This window comes from Tursiops truncatus, chromosome 5, assembly GCF_011762595.2.
Source record: "Tursiops truncatus isolate mTurTru1 chromosome 5, mTurTru1.mat.Y, whole genome shotgun sequence".
In the NCBI taxonomy this organism is placed as follows: domain Eukaryota; kingdom Metazoa; phylum Chordata; class Mammalia; order Artiodactyla; family Delphinidae; genus Tursiops; species Tursiops truncatus.
Genome location: NC_047038.1, coordinates 97,464,408 through 97,482,066, shown reverse-complemented (window position 1 = coordinate 97,482,066; position 17,659 = coordinate 97,464,408). Strand labels below are relative to the sequence as shown.

At 36.9% G+C, this 17,659-nt stretch overlaps 1 protein-coding gene across 6 annotated transcripts in view; it reads left to right on the top strand.

Moving 5' to 3' along the window:
• Nucleotides 1–17,659, top strand: part of SEC31A (SEC31 homolog A, COPII coat complex component) — a 74,030-nt gene that overhangs the window by 908 nt on the left and 55,463 nt on the right. The window contains exons 3-5 of one of the 6 annotated variants that reach the window (XM_073805403.1): nt 208–303; nt 1,946–2,019; nt 4,498–4,572. The gene's annotated coding sequence lies outside the window, so the exon portion shown is untranslated. Of the gene's footprint in view, nt 1–207; nt 304–1,945; nt 2,020–4,497; nt 4,573–9,059; nt 9,191–9,324; nt 9,518–17,659 lie in introns of those variants that run through there. The other 5 variants (XM_019932826.3, XM_019932828.3, XM_019932829.3 and 2 more) reach the window with 5 other exon arrangements.

Here is a 17,659-nt window from a genome sequence, read left to right as displayed (position 1 = left end):
CGATGTCTTCGTTAAGCTCTTTATGTTTACAGTATAAGATTTAAGTTTTCATAGAGGAAACAAAATGGGGCCAAGGTAGGACATAGTTTTTATTTTGTATCTTTGAAGAGGTCCTTAGTATATATTATGTGGCATCTTTCCTGCTTAACTGTAGAGGCCTATTTTAGGAAACAGAAATGTTCCTAACTTTTTTGTTTCTATCTCCAGCTGGCAAGAATGAGTCAGACATTTCCAAGCAAGATTGTTTTTTTTTCCCTTTTTGTTTACTTTATCCAGACTCTAGCCAAAAAGATTCATCTCAAGGTATTACTTATTCACGATTGCTTTCCATTATAATATGCTTATATCTTATTTGAATGAAATTAACATAGCTTTTGCTTATGTAGTTTTGTTAAAAATCACAAGGTCTAAGGATAGTACATAAATGGGGGAAATTGGTTCATGGGGGATGTACTTAACTTGGCTGTAAGATGTGCAAAGGGTAGGACCTGGATTTAAATCACTGTCAGCTGGTTAGACTATTAGAAGCTTTTTTAGCACTCAACCAATTAAATCCTGAATAAGGGTAAATAGAAATAAATAAGTTTTCAATTAAAAATTGGTTGCCTTATTTTTTTTGGCAAGAGTTTTATTGAGATATAATGCATATGCCATACAATTAAGCCATTTAAAGTGCACAATTCGATGGGTCTTAGTGTATCATGAGTTGTGCCACCATCACCACAATCAATTTTAGAACATTTTCATCACCCCAAAAAGAGACTCCCTTTTCATTAGCAGTCACTGCTTACATTTTCCCTCCTCCAGTCCCTGGAAACCACTAATCTTCGTCTGTGTAGATTTGCCTATTCTGGATATTTCATATAAATGGAATCAGAAATTAGTCTTTTGTGACTGGCTTCTTTCACTTGGAATATTTTTAAGGTTTATTTATGTTGTAGTACCAGTACTTCATTTCTTTTTATTGCCAAAAAATATACCATTATATGAATATATACCACATTTTATGTGTCCATTCAGGTTGTTTTCCTTCGGGGGCTGTTACAAATAATGCTGCCATGAACAGTAGTGTACGAGTTTGTGTCGGGGCATGTGTTTTCATTCCTCTTGAGTATATGCCTAAGGGTGGAATTGCTGGGTCATATGCTAACTCATGTTTAACTTTTTGAGGAAATGCCAGACCTTTTCCAAAGTGGCTGCCATTTTACATTCCCACGAGCCATGGGCGAGGGTTCCAGTTTCTCCACATTCTCATGGGTGTGAAGTGGTATCATTGTGGTGGTTGCCCTTTTTTAAGGACTCAAAGTTTGTAAGAAACTTGCTAGAGGATGCTCCTTGAGTGCAGAGACAATGTCTGAGGTGAATTTGTGTTTTCAGTCCCTGGCGCGCAAATAGATACGTGTGTTTCTGCTGCATTGTTTCCTGATAATATGGCTCGCACATTATTCTGACAATATTCTTCTAATTATTAATTACAGATGAATTACAGAAAACTGCTATGTTGCAGAACTGATTTACTTAAATGTAGACCTGCTAAATGAAAATAACCCACTTACTTTACAGAAGCCACAAGGGGTCGCTGCTCTTGGTATTCTTAGTGTACTTTTGGATAGGGAAGTATGCAGTCCCTTATAAATGGAATCATTGATTTTGAGTTGTATTTATGTATTTTTACATTTGCTTATAAGTTTTACATGCTTTTTGTTGCTGTTTTTTATTGTTTTACTGGTGACATTGAAGTTCTCGATTTAATCATTTGATTACATCTTTGCTTCCTTTGATAACTTCATATCCAATGATTAAACCTTTTTACTGCTGTTCACATAATGAACTGTTGTGATTACTGCATATGTAAATGAGGATATGTCAGCTGTATTAAAGATGTTATTTGTCAAAAGCATTGACCAGTGCAGAAAATAATTTAAAATAAAATATCTCTTTTCAGGAATTATATTCTTGGAGATGTTGGGAAAAGATTCCTGGGTCTTGGAAGATAATTACTAGAAATATGCAGGGGAGGTAGTATATCTTTCTTTTTTTGATGTATTAAGTATTCCTGGAACGAAAGCAGTGAATTGGAAGGGGAGGATTGTCCAAGTAAAAAATGGATTTATAAAGCCTTGAGTGAAATCTAATTTTCTGTTTTATGGTATAGAATCTCATTAATTGGTTACTTGGGGGAAAAAATAGTAACAGCTAATGCTTATTGAGTGGTTACATGTAAGACATTGTACTAAGTGTATTATACACACAGTTTTTTGTTTTTGTTTTAAACACTTATTTCTCTCAACAACCCTATGAAAGTAAATAGACTTTTTGCCTTGTAGGATTGGTATCATTCTTATTTGAATACCTACCTTTTTGTCAGATTTTTAGCTAGTTTTACATTTGTTTGTCATCTTGATATAATAAAATGTATTTCTAGTGACTGACATATTCTTGCTGAATTTTTCATCCTTTTAATTCTCTGGGGTTTTTTCTGCTTCAGAAAGCCTTGGGGTCTTGAAATTATTGGTGATTAAATATAAAGACAGTTCTGAACCTGGTCCTTTCCCAAGAATTTTAGACCTTTAGAGCTAATTTATAAGTTGTGCGTTTTAGTTTTTGGATATGGATTGTGACCTTCTGTGTTAGTTGTTTATTGCTGTGTAACAAATTACTCAATATTTGGCAGTTTAAAAGAACAAACACTTACGGAACATTGGGGAGAGGAGGTAGAAGAGAGACAGCAGCTTCCAAACTGTCTCATTTGGCAAGCCTGTGTTCCCTGATGGCTGTTGGCTAAGGGCTTCAGTTCTTCTTCATCATGTGAACCTCTCCATGGGCTGCCTGAGTGTCTTTACCGCATGATAGCTGGCTTTCGGACACTCGTCCAAGAGAGAAAAGCCAAGATAGAAGGTTGTCTTTCAATAGTCTTGAAAGTGACAAAACACCAACAGGACCCTATCCTGTTGGTCCTGGTATGGTATAGATGGGCACTATACAAAGGTGTGACTGCCAAGAGGTATAGGATCATTGGAGACCATCTTGGAGGTTGACTGCCACACTTTAGTTAAATACTTTTTTTAAAAAACTGTTTCAGTTTATTAAATCAAGAGATTTAATCTTTGACCCTCAAGTCAGATGAAGTATGAGAGCATATGATCCAAATGAGTGCTCTCTTTGCTATGGTGCATGGTTTCTTTCTCGCCTATGTATATATAAACTACTTAAGTGGTGCTACGTTCATTTTGGAAAATTTCTAAGGAGTTTATAAGAAAGTTCAGGGCTTCCCTGGTGGTGCAGTGGTTGCGAGTCCGCCTGCCGATGCAGGGGACACGGGTTCATGCCCCGGTCCGGCAAGATCCCACGTGCCGCAGAGCGGCTAGGCCTGTGAGCCATGGCCTCTGAGCCTGCGTGTCCGGAGCCAAAGAAGAAAAGAAAGTTCAGTTTATAGTCAGAATCTTCTCCCTTCATTAAATATTGTTTTTCTCGGACCCATTTCCCCTCTCCCAATTCCTCCGAGGTGGAGGCGGTTAGAGAAGCTGGTGGCACTAGACTATAGATAGAAATTGTGTGTCCCCTTCCTCTTATTATTTTGCTTGGGGTTCAGATTGACTTGGAGGAGTTGACATTTCTGTTTAGAGTTTTTCAAGGAATGTAGTCCAGTTACTTATAGGCAATTACACAAATATTTGACATAGAATGGAGTAAAGATACAAATATGCAGCAGCAGACTTAGAGCAGTTTGCCCTTTTCCCCAAAAGCTTGATTTTTATCCAATAGGGTGAGTATACTTTCTTTTCTTTCTGCTACTTTCTCCCCCACCGTGGGCTCTGTCCCTCTTAATGAGCAAAACAGACCTTGTCAAGAAGTCAGAATGTTCCGAATTGGCAGAATTCTAATTAGTTCCTGAGATTTGTAATCTTTTGAGTCTTTTCCCATTATTACTGCTTAAAAGTTCTTTGTTAACAGAGATGACTTTGCCCCTTTTCCTTTAAAGCTTTAGTGCTTCTGATCATTGGAAACCTTGTCTGATAACAAAAACATTACATATAAAGCAAGGCATAACCAGTTTGGGAATGTATTAATGTATAGTTACCCTTCCCATATCAGGCTTGATCTTGAGAAGACGACACCTCCAAGTTAGCATAAGGTAACCTGTGCAAAGTAGTAAATGATATGCTTGAAATTATCTTTGTTATGGGTTTTTTCCAATCATAGTAAAATTGGAGGTCTTATCTGTTCTATGTGAGAGAATTTAAAACTATAGAAATGTGCATTTATTACGTATTTTTTAAAAGGAGCTAAGCAATAAAAACTTTAAGGCTAGAGCTTAAGTTGAAAATAAGAAGAAAGTATAAATGTCCAATGATTAAACTTTTCCACTGCTGTTCACATCATGATTTGTTGTGATTAATGTATGTGGATGAGGACATAATGAAAAAAAATCATGAGGCTTATAGATAAAATGTGGTTTTTGTACATTGACTTGCCTGTAAATGTTTTTCATTTTAGGAATAAAATTGAAGGGTGTTTTTCTTAGAGAACACCATTTGTCCGATTTATCAGGAATTCGAAGATTTATATAAGGTAAGAGGTTTATAAACTTTTCAGTTTTGACAAAAGAAGACAAAAAATCAAATCTGAGCAAAACATTGGATATTGTATTCATTATATATTGAGCATAATGTGGATATCATATTCAATTAAAATTTTTCCTTATTTTTTCAGCTTTCAAAGAATACAAATACTATTTCAAAAATAATATAATTTTCCAAATCCATAGATTTAATACAGCATAGGCAGTTGGGTGGGTGGGGGGTAGGACTTTTAACCTTGACAGTCATCTTTTCTTAAAAATAATACAATTCTTTCAGGCCCTGAATTAGAGATCATATGTTCTGGGATTTAAATTTGCTGAATTATTGGATATTCTGTACATAATTGTTTGGTGTGCCAGTGGATGACCATCCTATAACTTCAGCTTTCTTCAAGAATAACAGATAGGCCAGTGGTCAGAAGCTAAGAATCTCAAATCTAATACCAGATTAATCTGTCATTAATCAGGCGTGTAATCTTGGGGTGTTTTTCAAATTGGAGGAATATAAAGCGGGAAAATTTTTGTGAATACTCAATGTTGATTTAAGTTAATTTTCTATTTCTTAAAGTTGATATAAACTTTGTTTATTGCCCTTAATGAAAAGATTTACAAAATAAATACATTCGAAAACAAAATTTAAACATTAACGGGGTGGATGCTACTGTTTTGCAGAAGTAAACATAGTACTGGCTGCTATCCAGTAAATTTTGTGCCTTGTGCCTTGTGATGATTGTAAAGTTTTACAATCTGGACAGCAGTATGGTTGTCCAGAACTTTACTCTTTTGCAGACCTAAAGATTATTGAAATGAGGGAAGGGGGCCTAAATTCACAAAAGGATGTCTTTGGACTGTCTGCAAATCCTTATTTGAAGAATTCTATATTATATTACTTCCAAACATTCTTCTAGCTCCAATGAGTAATTCAGAGTCTTGGAATTAACATTCTTTTGAGAAAAACTGAAGTTTTAATTTGATCTAGGATTTGGCTTGGCTAGTAGTTAACTAAATTGGGTTAAAAGTTGACTGTTTTGTTAACTACCAATACAAGTTTTTCTTTTTAGATACAGGTAGTCCTTACTGTGCACCATTTCACCATGCGTGAATATCAGTTTTCACAATGTAGTTAAACAACAGCTGTCCCACAACAACACAGCTGAACTTTTAGTTGTCACAGTATTAACTGAATTATTGCATAAACTTTGCTACTGGCTCTTTATTGCAAAATCATTATGCAAAGATGTGCATCATGAACAGTAACAGTTACATCACTTCTTTCAAAGTCTTGGTGATTGGTCACTGAACATCTATTAGTTACACACAGATAGTAAAGCATATAGTTGTGTTGCCTCCTTGTCTCCTAGGGATAAACCCATGTGAGATTTTGCAAAAATAGAAAATCAGAAGACGGAATTGGTCAACAAATATGACAGAATAGCAAAGAAATGAAAAGTGATAATACTGGAAGTGAAATTAGATGTGGTTAGATTTGAAAATGGCCACAGCAAAGCAAAGATAGGATGAGACCTAGGCCTACATGAAGCTACAGTACAAGCCCCATTTTAAAAGTCTGATGAATACAAAAACAATGTAAAGTTGCTTCAGCATCTTTTCGTTTAAATTGTACTAGGAACAGAAAGCCGCTGATGGTTGAAATGGAGCATTTACTTCTTTGGATTGAGGACTGTAATCAAAAACAAATCCCAGTCAGTTTGGCATTGAAGTTAGTTGCCGCATTGAAGGAAAATGGTAATTACAAGGACATCTATTTACTGCCAGTGAAGGCTGGTTTCATTGTTTCAGAAGTCAACATGAATTGATTAATGTTAAGCTACCTGGTGAAGCTACAAGCTCAGATAAGGATGCTACTGTGAAATTTGCACTCAAGATTCCAAGAATTACAGGCAGTCCTTGCTTTGCACAGTAGTGAGAGACTGTACTATGCAAAAAACTGCAGGATTTGGATGGGATGTAAATGGAGTTAGAAGATAAAGATGATCCTGGGAATGTTGACACTGGTGCCATTCAAGAAATAGTTCTAGATACGCAGGAGGCAGAACTTAGTGAAGGCAGATATAAAGTTTTACGTGAGTAAAGCAGTTGTAAAGGATGAGCGTGTCTCAGAAGTCATGCTGTTGAAAAACTTCACATTGAAGGAACTTTCAGAGATGTTTCATGACATTGACGGCACAAAGGATAAAATTTTGGAAGCTGATTCAAACTTAGAAAGGAGTATGACAGTTTGCCAAGGCAGAGATAAGATGCACACTCCATGTTATAAGTCATATAATGTGAAGAAAGCAAGCACTTTTCAAACTACTTGATACATTTTTTATAAAGAAATAAAACATTATAATTTTCAGTGTTTCTAGTGGTTTGTTTTGGGGTTTTGTTTGTTTGGGGGGGGTTGTTCGATTTTGGGGTTTTTGGGTTTTTTTGTTTTTTGGCTGCGCTGCGTGGCTTGTTGGACCTCAGTTCCCCTACCAGGGATTCAATCTGAGCTCCAGCAGTGAAAGCGCCAAGTCCTAACCACTGGACCGCCAGGGAATTCCCAATGTTTCTAGTGTTTTAAATATTAATTTTACTATATTACATTTATAACCAACACCAGAGGGTTTTTAATGTTTTGGCAAATTTTAAGGTTACAGAATAATCATAGATTGTTAATCCCATAGATTAAGACTTTGCAGAGTTTCAGCTTGCATAGTCAAAGCCAGAACCGCCTGCATTTAAAACAAGCTAAGGAGTCTTTGTATTCAACCAGATATAAATACATCAAGTTGAGAAACCACTATATTTTAGCCTTATAACCATATATATTATAATTGACATTTTTCACATTGTCTTTGTATGCTACTACATCAAGTCTTTGAAATAAAAATTTATAATACTAAATGTCTCATTTGGACTTTGAGCATTAATCCATTTGTAGGTAAAATCCTGTCTAATAGAATAGGGGTTGGCAAACTTTACTGTAAAGGGCCATATAGTAAATATTTTAGGCTTTGCGGGCCATATAGTCTCTAGCAAATACTCGTTTGCCCTTGTAGCACCAAAAACAGCCATAGACAATAACAAACCATTTAGCATGGCTCTGTTCTAATAAAACTTTGTGGATACAAAAATTTGAATTTCATGTAATTTTCTCATGAAACTTTTCTTTTGCCATTCTTAGCTCACAAGGGTCTACAAAAAGGGGGTTCCGGGGTGGAGAGGTTTGCAGTTTGATTTATGCAATAGGGACATGTAATTGAACTGTACGATTGTATACCAAAGAATGTAACCACTGCTTGCATCATTGAGTTTTGAGAAAGTTGTTCTTATGAATACTTTTCCATACCATTGCACACTTACAGGTAGTAGGGTGGGGGATCTTTGGGGAATGGGGCAGTAGGAAATTCAATGTTTCTTTTCACTTGACTCAAATGATGGTCCCACTTTTAAGTCAGGGATTTTTACTGACACCTTTTTAGGTAAACTAGTCCTTGCAGCGGTAAGTAAAAATGGAAGGCTTTTTAGAATTCTAGAAATTAGCAACTCTAGCCTAAGACTCTTGAGCAGGTCTACTTCAGCCCTACATAAATAAATTTGCTTTTTAAACGGAACCAGAAGTATAAAACGCTAAAAGGGTGTTGAAAGGAGTACAGTGAGTACAAATGTGCCTACTGTCTTAAATAAGAGTGTTTGCTATATTTTGCTTTGTGTGTGCAAAAAAGAGATACTACTTCCAGTGAAGGTGTTTAGAAAAGACCCTTGACTGGTGTAATGGGAAGAGAACTATACAGGTTCTGTACTTTAGCAAGTGATTTTCCTCTGGCTTTATTTGTTCGCTGTGAAATAATTCCTCCGTAAACTAGAAACAACATCCAGGCAACGCACTAATTAGATGCCAGGCTCTGGTGAAACTAGCAATAGTTACAGTGACTGAAGGCAAATGCTAACAGATCTCAAATAGTACCACAGGATACTAACTGGAATACCTTATTTACCCCAGTATGCCTCTTTAGAGTAACAAATCAAGTACGTCCACAACAGCCTTTGGGTATAAACAGATCCGTTTGGTTTTAAAGAAGTCTCAGTAAGCAATGCCGTAGAACCAAGTAAGCAATTTTAAGAGCCCAGTCACAGTTACAGTTGTTGCAATAAGGCCCTTGCAGCCCGATTTTCGGTGGCTGGTCGCGTTGGTAGTGTCGCGGGGGCTGCTGACGTTTCACAGGACCAGTGCTACGTGGCGTTCCTGCGGGCCGGGGCCGTTCTTCCGCTAGGCAGCTACGCCCAGCAGGATTTTTCTTTTTCGCGTCGTCCTGGTCGCCACGGCACGCCACCTCCGAGAACCGATCCTTAACCTCACGGGGGCGCGCGCGGCGCGGGAGCGAGCCCCCTCCTCCACCATCGCTCCCGGAAGTGCCGTGGCCGGCCGCGCGCCGGGGCGGGCGGGGCAAGGCGTCGCTCCCGGAAGCGTCGGACAGCCGGCTGGGCGGGGTTGCGACTGCCACGTTGGAGCGGAACGTGGAGGTGGCCCTGGGCAGGAGGAGGAGCGGCGGCGAATGCTGGGAGAGTCCGACGAGCGCGGCGCTACTGTAGGAACTGGTCGCCGGGGGTCCCCGCCAGGTGTGTCCGCCTGTCCCCTTCTTTCCTCTTTGAGGGCCCAGGCCCTTCAGGGAGAGCCTGGGCCAACGCTGGTATCCCGGCCTCGGTCTCCGCTGGTCGCTGCCAGCCTGCGGCCCGGCCTCTGGTGGAGGCGCGCCCGGGTCTTCGTTTCGGGCCCGGCGGGTCAACGCCTGGCGTCACGGCTGCTTTGGAGATCGCCCGGTCCGCATCCGCCGACGTTTCCACTGCTGAGCAGAGGCGCCCCTGAGACTTGCGACAGGGTGTCCTGCCGGCGCCCGTAGCTGGCGTCTGAGGTTAGGAGACCTTCAGATCCTTGTGCACAAAGAGGTGCGGTCCCCAAGGGCGAGGGAAGGAAACAAACCTCAGGATTACTTTGGTTGACTTTAGTTTGGTTGGGATTTTTTGTTGCTCTTTGAACTGTTGCCAGATTTAAAGGTTCGTAGGTTTTAACTATAGGCTGTTGTCATTTAACCAGGATTGGATTATTTTAAGGGCAGTAGTCGCCGGTCGCAGCCTATACCTCGAAGGAAGTATCATTGAGTGTTGTATGTTTTTGCTAATAAGTTACTATTATACGAGGTTAAATTACGGGGCAGGTGTAAAATAAATCAAAATATTGCCTGGGCTTACGAGCATTATAAACTTTTCCGTGAGCGCAAGGAACTAATTTTACCTAGGTCATTCTGAAGTTGCATTGATGGTGACAAATCCTTCCTCCTAAACTGTCTTTCTAACCACAGAAAACTGAAATTTGATTGTCTTTGTGGGCAACTGTAACTCTATTTAATCAATAATTATGAGCCTCGTCCTTGTTTCATGCTGTCTTAAGTTTTCTGAACATAACGATTGTTCTAGAGTTGGCTAAAGTTTACTTACCTTTTCTTAGTGGTTCTTCTGTGCTCCTGGTTTCTCATTGTCCCTTAATTACAGCTCTGGGAAAGTTTCGTAGACTCTAAGAACTTTTGGATAAGTTGAACTGTTTTTGTTGTTGTGAATTTCTGTTACACACATCTAAGTTTACTTAGGAAATGTGAGATTTTGAGTGGATTTACAATTATATTCCTTAATTGTATATAAGCAAGTTCTTTTCTGAAACTGATAGCATAAGAACGGAAAGAAATTTTTGTAGACTGTAAAGAGCAATGATTCTCAACCTTTTGGGATTCCACTCTTTTAAGGATCTGATGAAACCACTGGATCATCTTCCTAAACAAATGCACATATACACACGGATAGGATTTTCTGTATATTTTCATGAGGTTTACAAATCCCAAATTAAAGATTCTTGTAAGTTGATATTATTAAATTGATTTTTCAATTGTCTTTAGAAGTGTTGTCATTCTTAAATAAGTTAATTTCAGCTCAGAAAGTTTTGTTTATTAAGACTGCAGATAAGCGTGACACCATTTAGTTCAGTTTTGTTTATTAAGACTGCAGATGAGTGTGACTCCATTTAGTTCACCAATGCACAGTTGCTTCTTTGATTTGGTTTTTGTTGAGTGAGATGAGCCTAGAACATCAATAACATTAAACAAATTCTCTAGAACAAATGTGCCCATCCATAATGAGGTATTTTGCCCACACAAGATGGATTTTTACTAAAGACAGTGGCAGCTAGGGATTGTATTCCTGGTTTGGGAGTCAGAGTTTCCAGTTCTGTTACCTCTTGCACTTTTTACTTTCTGGTTTAGGTCAGCTCTATATGTAGCCTTGTAAGGTTGGTGTTTTTTTAGAGAATAGTACTGTTGGGTTTTAGTGTTGCTTCACAAAATTAGCGTTTAGAAAATGCAGAAAGAAAAAAAGTTTTCACTTAACTGCACACAATTGCTGTGGAGACAAACTTGGATGAATAAATAAAAGTTTTCTGGATCATATATTTTCTTCAGTAGATGTATTCTTTTGAAGATTCACTGGGGTAAACATTTTAAATTGTGACTTTTGTATTAGCTGCCGTTTACAAGCATTGATTGACCAGGTGCCAGGGACTGTTCTCTGTGAATTCTCACAACAAACCTATGGTGTACTTTTATTACAGTTATTTTACCAAATGGTTAGCCATGACACACATAGATAAAGTTACATGCTTAAGGTCAGAGCTAGGACATGGTGAAGCTGGGATTTAAACCGAGGATGTCGGCTCCAGTCTCCATACTTTTAACTGCTGTGCTATAGATGTTGTCTTATAGGGGGTATATGTAAACAAACCATTGTCCTCACAATTTTCTTTTAATATTTTCACAACTATGTTCTGTGTAAAATAGTCTTGAATGAAACAAATCTACATAGCATGAATTCTAATCACATACAATATTGAAAAAAATTACACAAAGTTTTTAAAGCAAGTCTCACTTGGGAAATACGCGTTTTAATCTAAGACTTCTTTCTTCATATTTTCAAGAAAACTAGTTACAACTAAGTGGTCATTTTTAAGAGGAAATACACATGTATCTAGATGAAGCTGTATTTCCATAGTATTCTTAATAGTTTTGAGAATGATATGTAGTCTATGGTATTCTTGTCTAATTAGATTCAGACTGCTTAATGTAGTTCTAGGCTATTTGTAGTAGAGTGATTTGATGTTTTTTTAAACAATGGTATTTAAGCCTTATGTTCAGTACAGGTTCATAAGTGGAACTGCTTCTGGTGGAACATTGAGTACTAAGGCCAAGAAATAGACTTTATAAATGCTTTGAATTCCTACTTAACCATTTTATGTTCTTGTGAATTTGTCTCTCTCTCTCTCAGTAAGTGTTACACATTAACTAAGTGTTCATGAATTCAGTAGCCCTTGTTGTATCTTTAAAAAACTTTATATATATGTAGCTATTTTGTTTTCACTTTTAGAAATTATTCTAAAGGCACTTTAGTACTTTCCCCTATTTTTTAAATAAGTTAAGTTTTAAACAGTGAAGAATTTAAAAATTAAATATTTTACTTGAAATTGGTCTTTCTAGCTCATCAGTCTTTTTGTATTCCCATAAATACAGACATTCAAAATCAATCAAGCAAAACTGTGTATCTCAGTCTGTGCTAAGCAATTTTGAGTCCAAAAAGGGTAAAAGCTGTAACACTTGATTGAAAAAATGACAGTATTTGTCGATTTGGTGAGACAAGATGACATATAAAACAGTTGGTAAAACAGGCGATGGGAAAATATGTACTAATAGAATGTTAAAAAGTTTTATTAAGATAAATAAGACACTTTATTGTAAGATGCTTGAAGTGTGGTACAGACTAATGTAAAGATTTAAGAGACTATTTAGATCAGTGTGGATTGGACCAGTAGGGCAGATTTCATGAAGGACCTGGGATTTGAACTTATTATTAAAGACAATTGGCTGAGAAGAAAAAGAGGGCATTTCATATAAAGAAAATAGGCCTCTTTTTCACTTCTTAGAAAATTGGGATTTTTTTTTTCTTCACAATAATCTTAGGAAACTAGATGTGCAGTTTTCTTGATTAATCTCATGATAGTAATAATCTTTAAAGTAGTTAGCATATTAAAACACATTTTAGGGCTTCCCTGGTGGCGCAGTGGTTGAGAGTCCGCCTGCCGATGCAGGGCACACGGGTTCGTGCCCCAGTCCGGGAAGATCCCACATGCCGCGGAGCGGCTGGGCCTGTGAGCCATGGCTGCTGAGCCTGCGCGTCCGGAGCCTGTGCTCTGCAATGGCAGAGGCCACAACAGTGAGAGGCCCGCGTACTGCAAAAAACAAAACAAAACAAAAAAAAAACACATTTTAATTTGTGTTTGGACCTCTGTAAAATACATTATCTCATTTCAACCTCACAATATCCCCTAAGGTAATCATTCTTAACCCCATCTTACAAAGGTAAGTAGGAATTGGGGCTCAGAGAGGTCAAATGATGTGTCGACGGTGTCAAAAGTAACAGACCCAGTATTCAAGTTGAGGATTAACTCCAGAGGCCCTGCCTCTAAGCTATGTAGTTCAACCTTCTATCCACTTTTGCCTAAACTAGGCTGTTTCTAAAATACATGTCTTCTTCCCTTAATTTCATCATGCATTGTAGTTTCTTTGCCATTCATTATTTCTCTTAAATGTTAATATTTCTTCTATAATTAAAATTGAATACTTGAGCTTGTTGTAATAACAAGTAAGAGCTTGGACTCTGGAGTTAAACTTCTGAGTTCAAATCTTGGCTCTGCCCCTTGCTAGTGTGTTCAAATTATTTAATCTTTCTGTGCCTTCATTTTATTATCTGTAAAATGTTCATCAAATATAAACAATTTGGACATGTAAGACTCAGGGCATGTTTTTAGTCTAAGGCCCTCTTAAGGAAACTGTTAGAGGATGAACTTCATCCTCCAGAGATGAGTAAGAAAACTGCCAAGAGTACTGTTGGAGAACATTGAGTATATTTAACTACAATAGACCTGAGGCTAAAACAAAAGTAGGAATAAGGAAGAAAGAATAAAATGTACATGTTAAATATCTGATGATGTAGGAATTGGTCGTAAAAGTAAAAAATTAAGAGAACTGGGAAGTAAGAAGAAAATTGGGTGTAGAATAAGTTTGTGGATTGCCTAATCTATAATGGCTAGGAGTCAAAGAACATCATTTAAAGCTGACAAATCAGTTAGTAGAAGTATAAGCATATTTAACAGTACAAAGGTAAACACTGAGAAAGATAATACTGTGATTATAACTGTGTGATGCAAGAGAGGCAGTAAGATTATATAAGCTAATTTTGTTAGTGCTCATAGTAGTTAACTGTGTAAAGAAATAGAGGATTAATAGTACTAAGTGAAATTATTTAAAATTATAGTAACAAAGATGGAACCAGAAACATATACTAGAACAAAAATACAAATCACTCTAATTATCAAAAAAATTAAAAATACACACACAAAAATAGATAACAGTGAAAGACATTTTTTAACATTATAAAACCAAACATAGCAGACTATGATAGAAATGAGAGTAACCATTTCTGTCATATCAGTAAGTTTTAAATACATTTATTAGCTAATCTATTAAATTTTTTTCAAATTGGATCACTAAGCAAAACCTGATTTTTTTTCACTGTATTCAAGATAGCCAGGGAAAACAAAATGGTTCAGAAGTTGAAAAGGCCAAAGAGCACACATAAAGGCAAATAAAAAGAAAGCTAGGCTATTGATCTCAATATGAGACAAAGTGAAATTCAGGCCCAAAGGCATTATTTAAGATGAAAAATATCCTGTAAAGCTAAAATATGTATTTGACAGTGAACATTTAGCATTGTGAATATCTGTCTACCTATGTATTCAATATGTAAATATGTAACTATGTACTGAATAACAAAGTAACTTTCATAAAGCAAGTTTTAGGAGATACCAGGAGAAATAGGCACAAATGCACTAGTAGCAGGATACTTTTAATTTGCTGTTCTTGATCCAGGACAGATCAAGTGGGGAAAAAAATAATAATAAGGATATAGAAGACTTAAACAATTAAGTCAGTAGGATAGACTTGATTAACATATATTGAACTCTGAAAACAGAGCACCCCTTCCTTTTAGGTCTTCTGGAACATTCACAAAAACTTGCATAGGCCCCAAAGAAAACTTACATAAATTTCATAAAGAAGAAATAGTACAGAAAAATCACAATGCAGTAAAAATAAAGGCCCCTCCACTTGGATATTAAATTCAAACTGTTGTATCAATGGAGAATACAAATGGAAATTGTAAAATGGGTGATCATAATGATGAAAACACTAGTAATGTATAGGATCCAGTTAAAGCAGTGTGCAGAGAAAATTCAAAGCCTAAAGAAATAATAAAAATGGGTAAGTGAAGCATTTAACTAAAAAGTTAGAAAAAGAACAAAGTAAACCAAAAGAAGGTACAAGGAAGGAATTAATAAAAATAAATGCAGAAATTAATGAATTCAAAAACAAGAAAAGTAGAATAAGTAAATCCAAAATTTGGCTGTTTGTAAATACTCAGTAAGCAAGTCAGTAGCTAAGTTAATTTTTAAAAGGAGGGTAGGGGAAAACAAAACACATATTCTTAATAAATAAGGACTAATCACCATACACAGCACAAATTAAAAGAATTATGGGGAACTTCTCTGGTGGTCCAGTGGTTAAGACTCTGAGCTCCCAATGCAGGGGGCCCGGGTTTCATCCCTGGTCAGGGAACTAGATCCCACATGCCACAACTAAAAAAAGATTCTGCGTGCCGCAACTACAGATCCCCCATGCTGCAACAAAGATCCCACATGCTGCAACTAAGACCCAGCCAAATAAATAAATATTAAAAAATAATAACATTGGATAAAAGAATCATGAGTCTATGTTTGAGTCTAAACAAATAAATTAGAAAATTGTAAAAAAAATAAAGGAATATCATAGGAAAATGTAATTTACAAAAAATGACCTTGAATAAAGAGAATTCAGGACTTCCCTGGTGGCGTAGAGTTTAAGAATCCGCCTGCCAATGCAGGGGACACGGGTTTGAGCCCTGGTCCGGGAAGATCCCACATGCCACAGAGCAGCTAAGCCTGTGTGCCACAACTACTGAGCCTGCATGCCACAGCTACTGAAGCCTGCATGCCTAGAGCCCGTTCTCTGCAACAAGAGAAGCCACCGCAGTGAGAAGCTTGCGCACCACAACGAAGAGTACCCCCCACTCGCCACAACTAGAGAAAGCCTGCGCACAGCACTGAAGACCCAATGCAGCCGAATTAATTAATTAATTAATTTTTTAAAATTTCAAATAGATCAATTATCCATAGAAGAAATAGAGAAAATTACCAAAGGAGTACTTTCCCCCAAAAAGCACCAGACCCAGATGTTTCACAGGAGAATTCTGTTAAATCTTTAAAGACCCAGTAATTCCAATGCTGTTTTTGAAAGTGTTCCAGAACATAGAAAAACTCCCACATTTGTTATGAAGCAAGTATAACATTGATACCAAAACCTGACAAAGACTGTACAAAAGGAGAAAACTATCGATTGAATCTCACTTAAGGCTCTAGGAGTGAAACTTTTAAACAAACAAAATCTAGCAGCACAGTAGTAGAACAATACATCATGGTCAAGAGAAGTTTATTCAGCATATGAAAAGATGGTTCAATATTAGGAAATCTGTTAGTGTAATTTGTTTTATTGGTAGACCTAGGGAGAAAAATCATATGATCATCTCCAATTACCTAATGAAAAAGCATTTGACAAAATTCAACACCCAGTCTTTATGAATAGCATTCAGTAAAACAGTAATCATTGGCCATTTCCATATATATATTTGTGTATATATATATATATATATAGTACAGATATAAACGTGTATATATATGTATATATACACACAAAAATATATGTATGTATATCTCAAATTCCAAAACCATGCTCAGTGGTGATACAATAGGCTTTCTCACTGAAGAACAAAACAAGAAAAAAATACCGCTGTTATCACTACTCTTGAATATGGTACTATTAGTACTGGCTAGCTCACACAAGAGAAAGATATCAGAGGAATGACAATTTGAAATGAGGAAATAACTGTCACTGTTGGCACATGGTATGAGTGTATATGTGGAAAACCCAACAGAATCTACTGAAGCACTACTTCAAGAAGAGAATTCAATAAGATAGCAGAATTAAAAATGAATGTAAAGAAATCATTAGCCTTCGTATAACAATAAGAACATAGACATTGTAATGGAAGGGAAAAAAGCCACATTTACAAACAAACCAAAAGAAAATACTTAGGAGTAAGCAAACCCAGTATATCAAAAAAATTTCAAACGATACTGAAAGATAAAAAAGAAGGCTTAAATCAAAAGACACCAAGTTCTTGATAGGAAGATTCAGCATTGTGTCAGTTCTCCATAAATTAATTTACTAATTTGGGTACAGGTTCAATAAAAAACACTAACGTTCTTTTTTTCTTCTAAAAACTAAACTAAAAAAAATAGTTTTTCTTCAAAAACTATTCTGAAGTTTAGTTTTAAAAAAAAAAGTAGGGTTTCCCTGGTGGCGCAGTGGTTGAGAGTCTGCCTGCCGATGCAGGGGACACGGGTTCGTGCCCCGGTCCGGGAAGATCCCACATGCCGCGGAGCGGCTGGGCCTGCGTGTCCGGAGCCTGTGCTCCGCAAGGGGAGAGGTCACAACAGTGAGAGGCCTGCGTACCGCAAAAAAAAAAAAAAAGAAGAAGCAGCCATAAATGAATTTGCTAGAAGAAAACTGTTGATGAATGTCTTCATAACTGTAGCATGCAGAAAGCCTTTTCTAACTAATCAAAATTCAGAAACCAGTTTTTTTAAAGTGAGAAATTTGACTGTAAAAAAATAAAAATGGTACACTGATACATTGGAATATTTTTTCAGTGCTAAAAAGAAATGAGCTATCAAGTCACAGAAAGACGTTGAGGAACCTTAAATGCCTATTGCTAAGTGAAATAAACCAATCTGAAAAGGCTACATGTTGTATGATTATAACTAAATGATATTCGGGGAAAAGG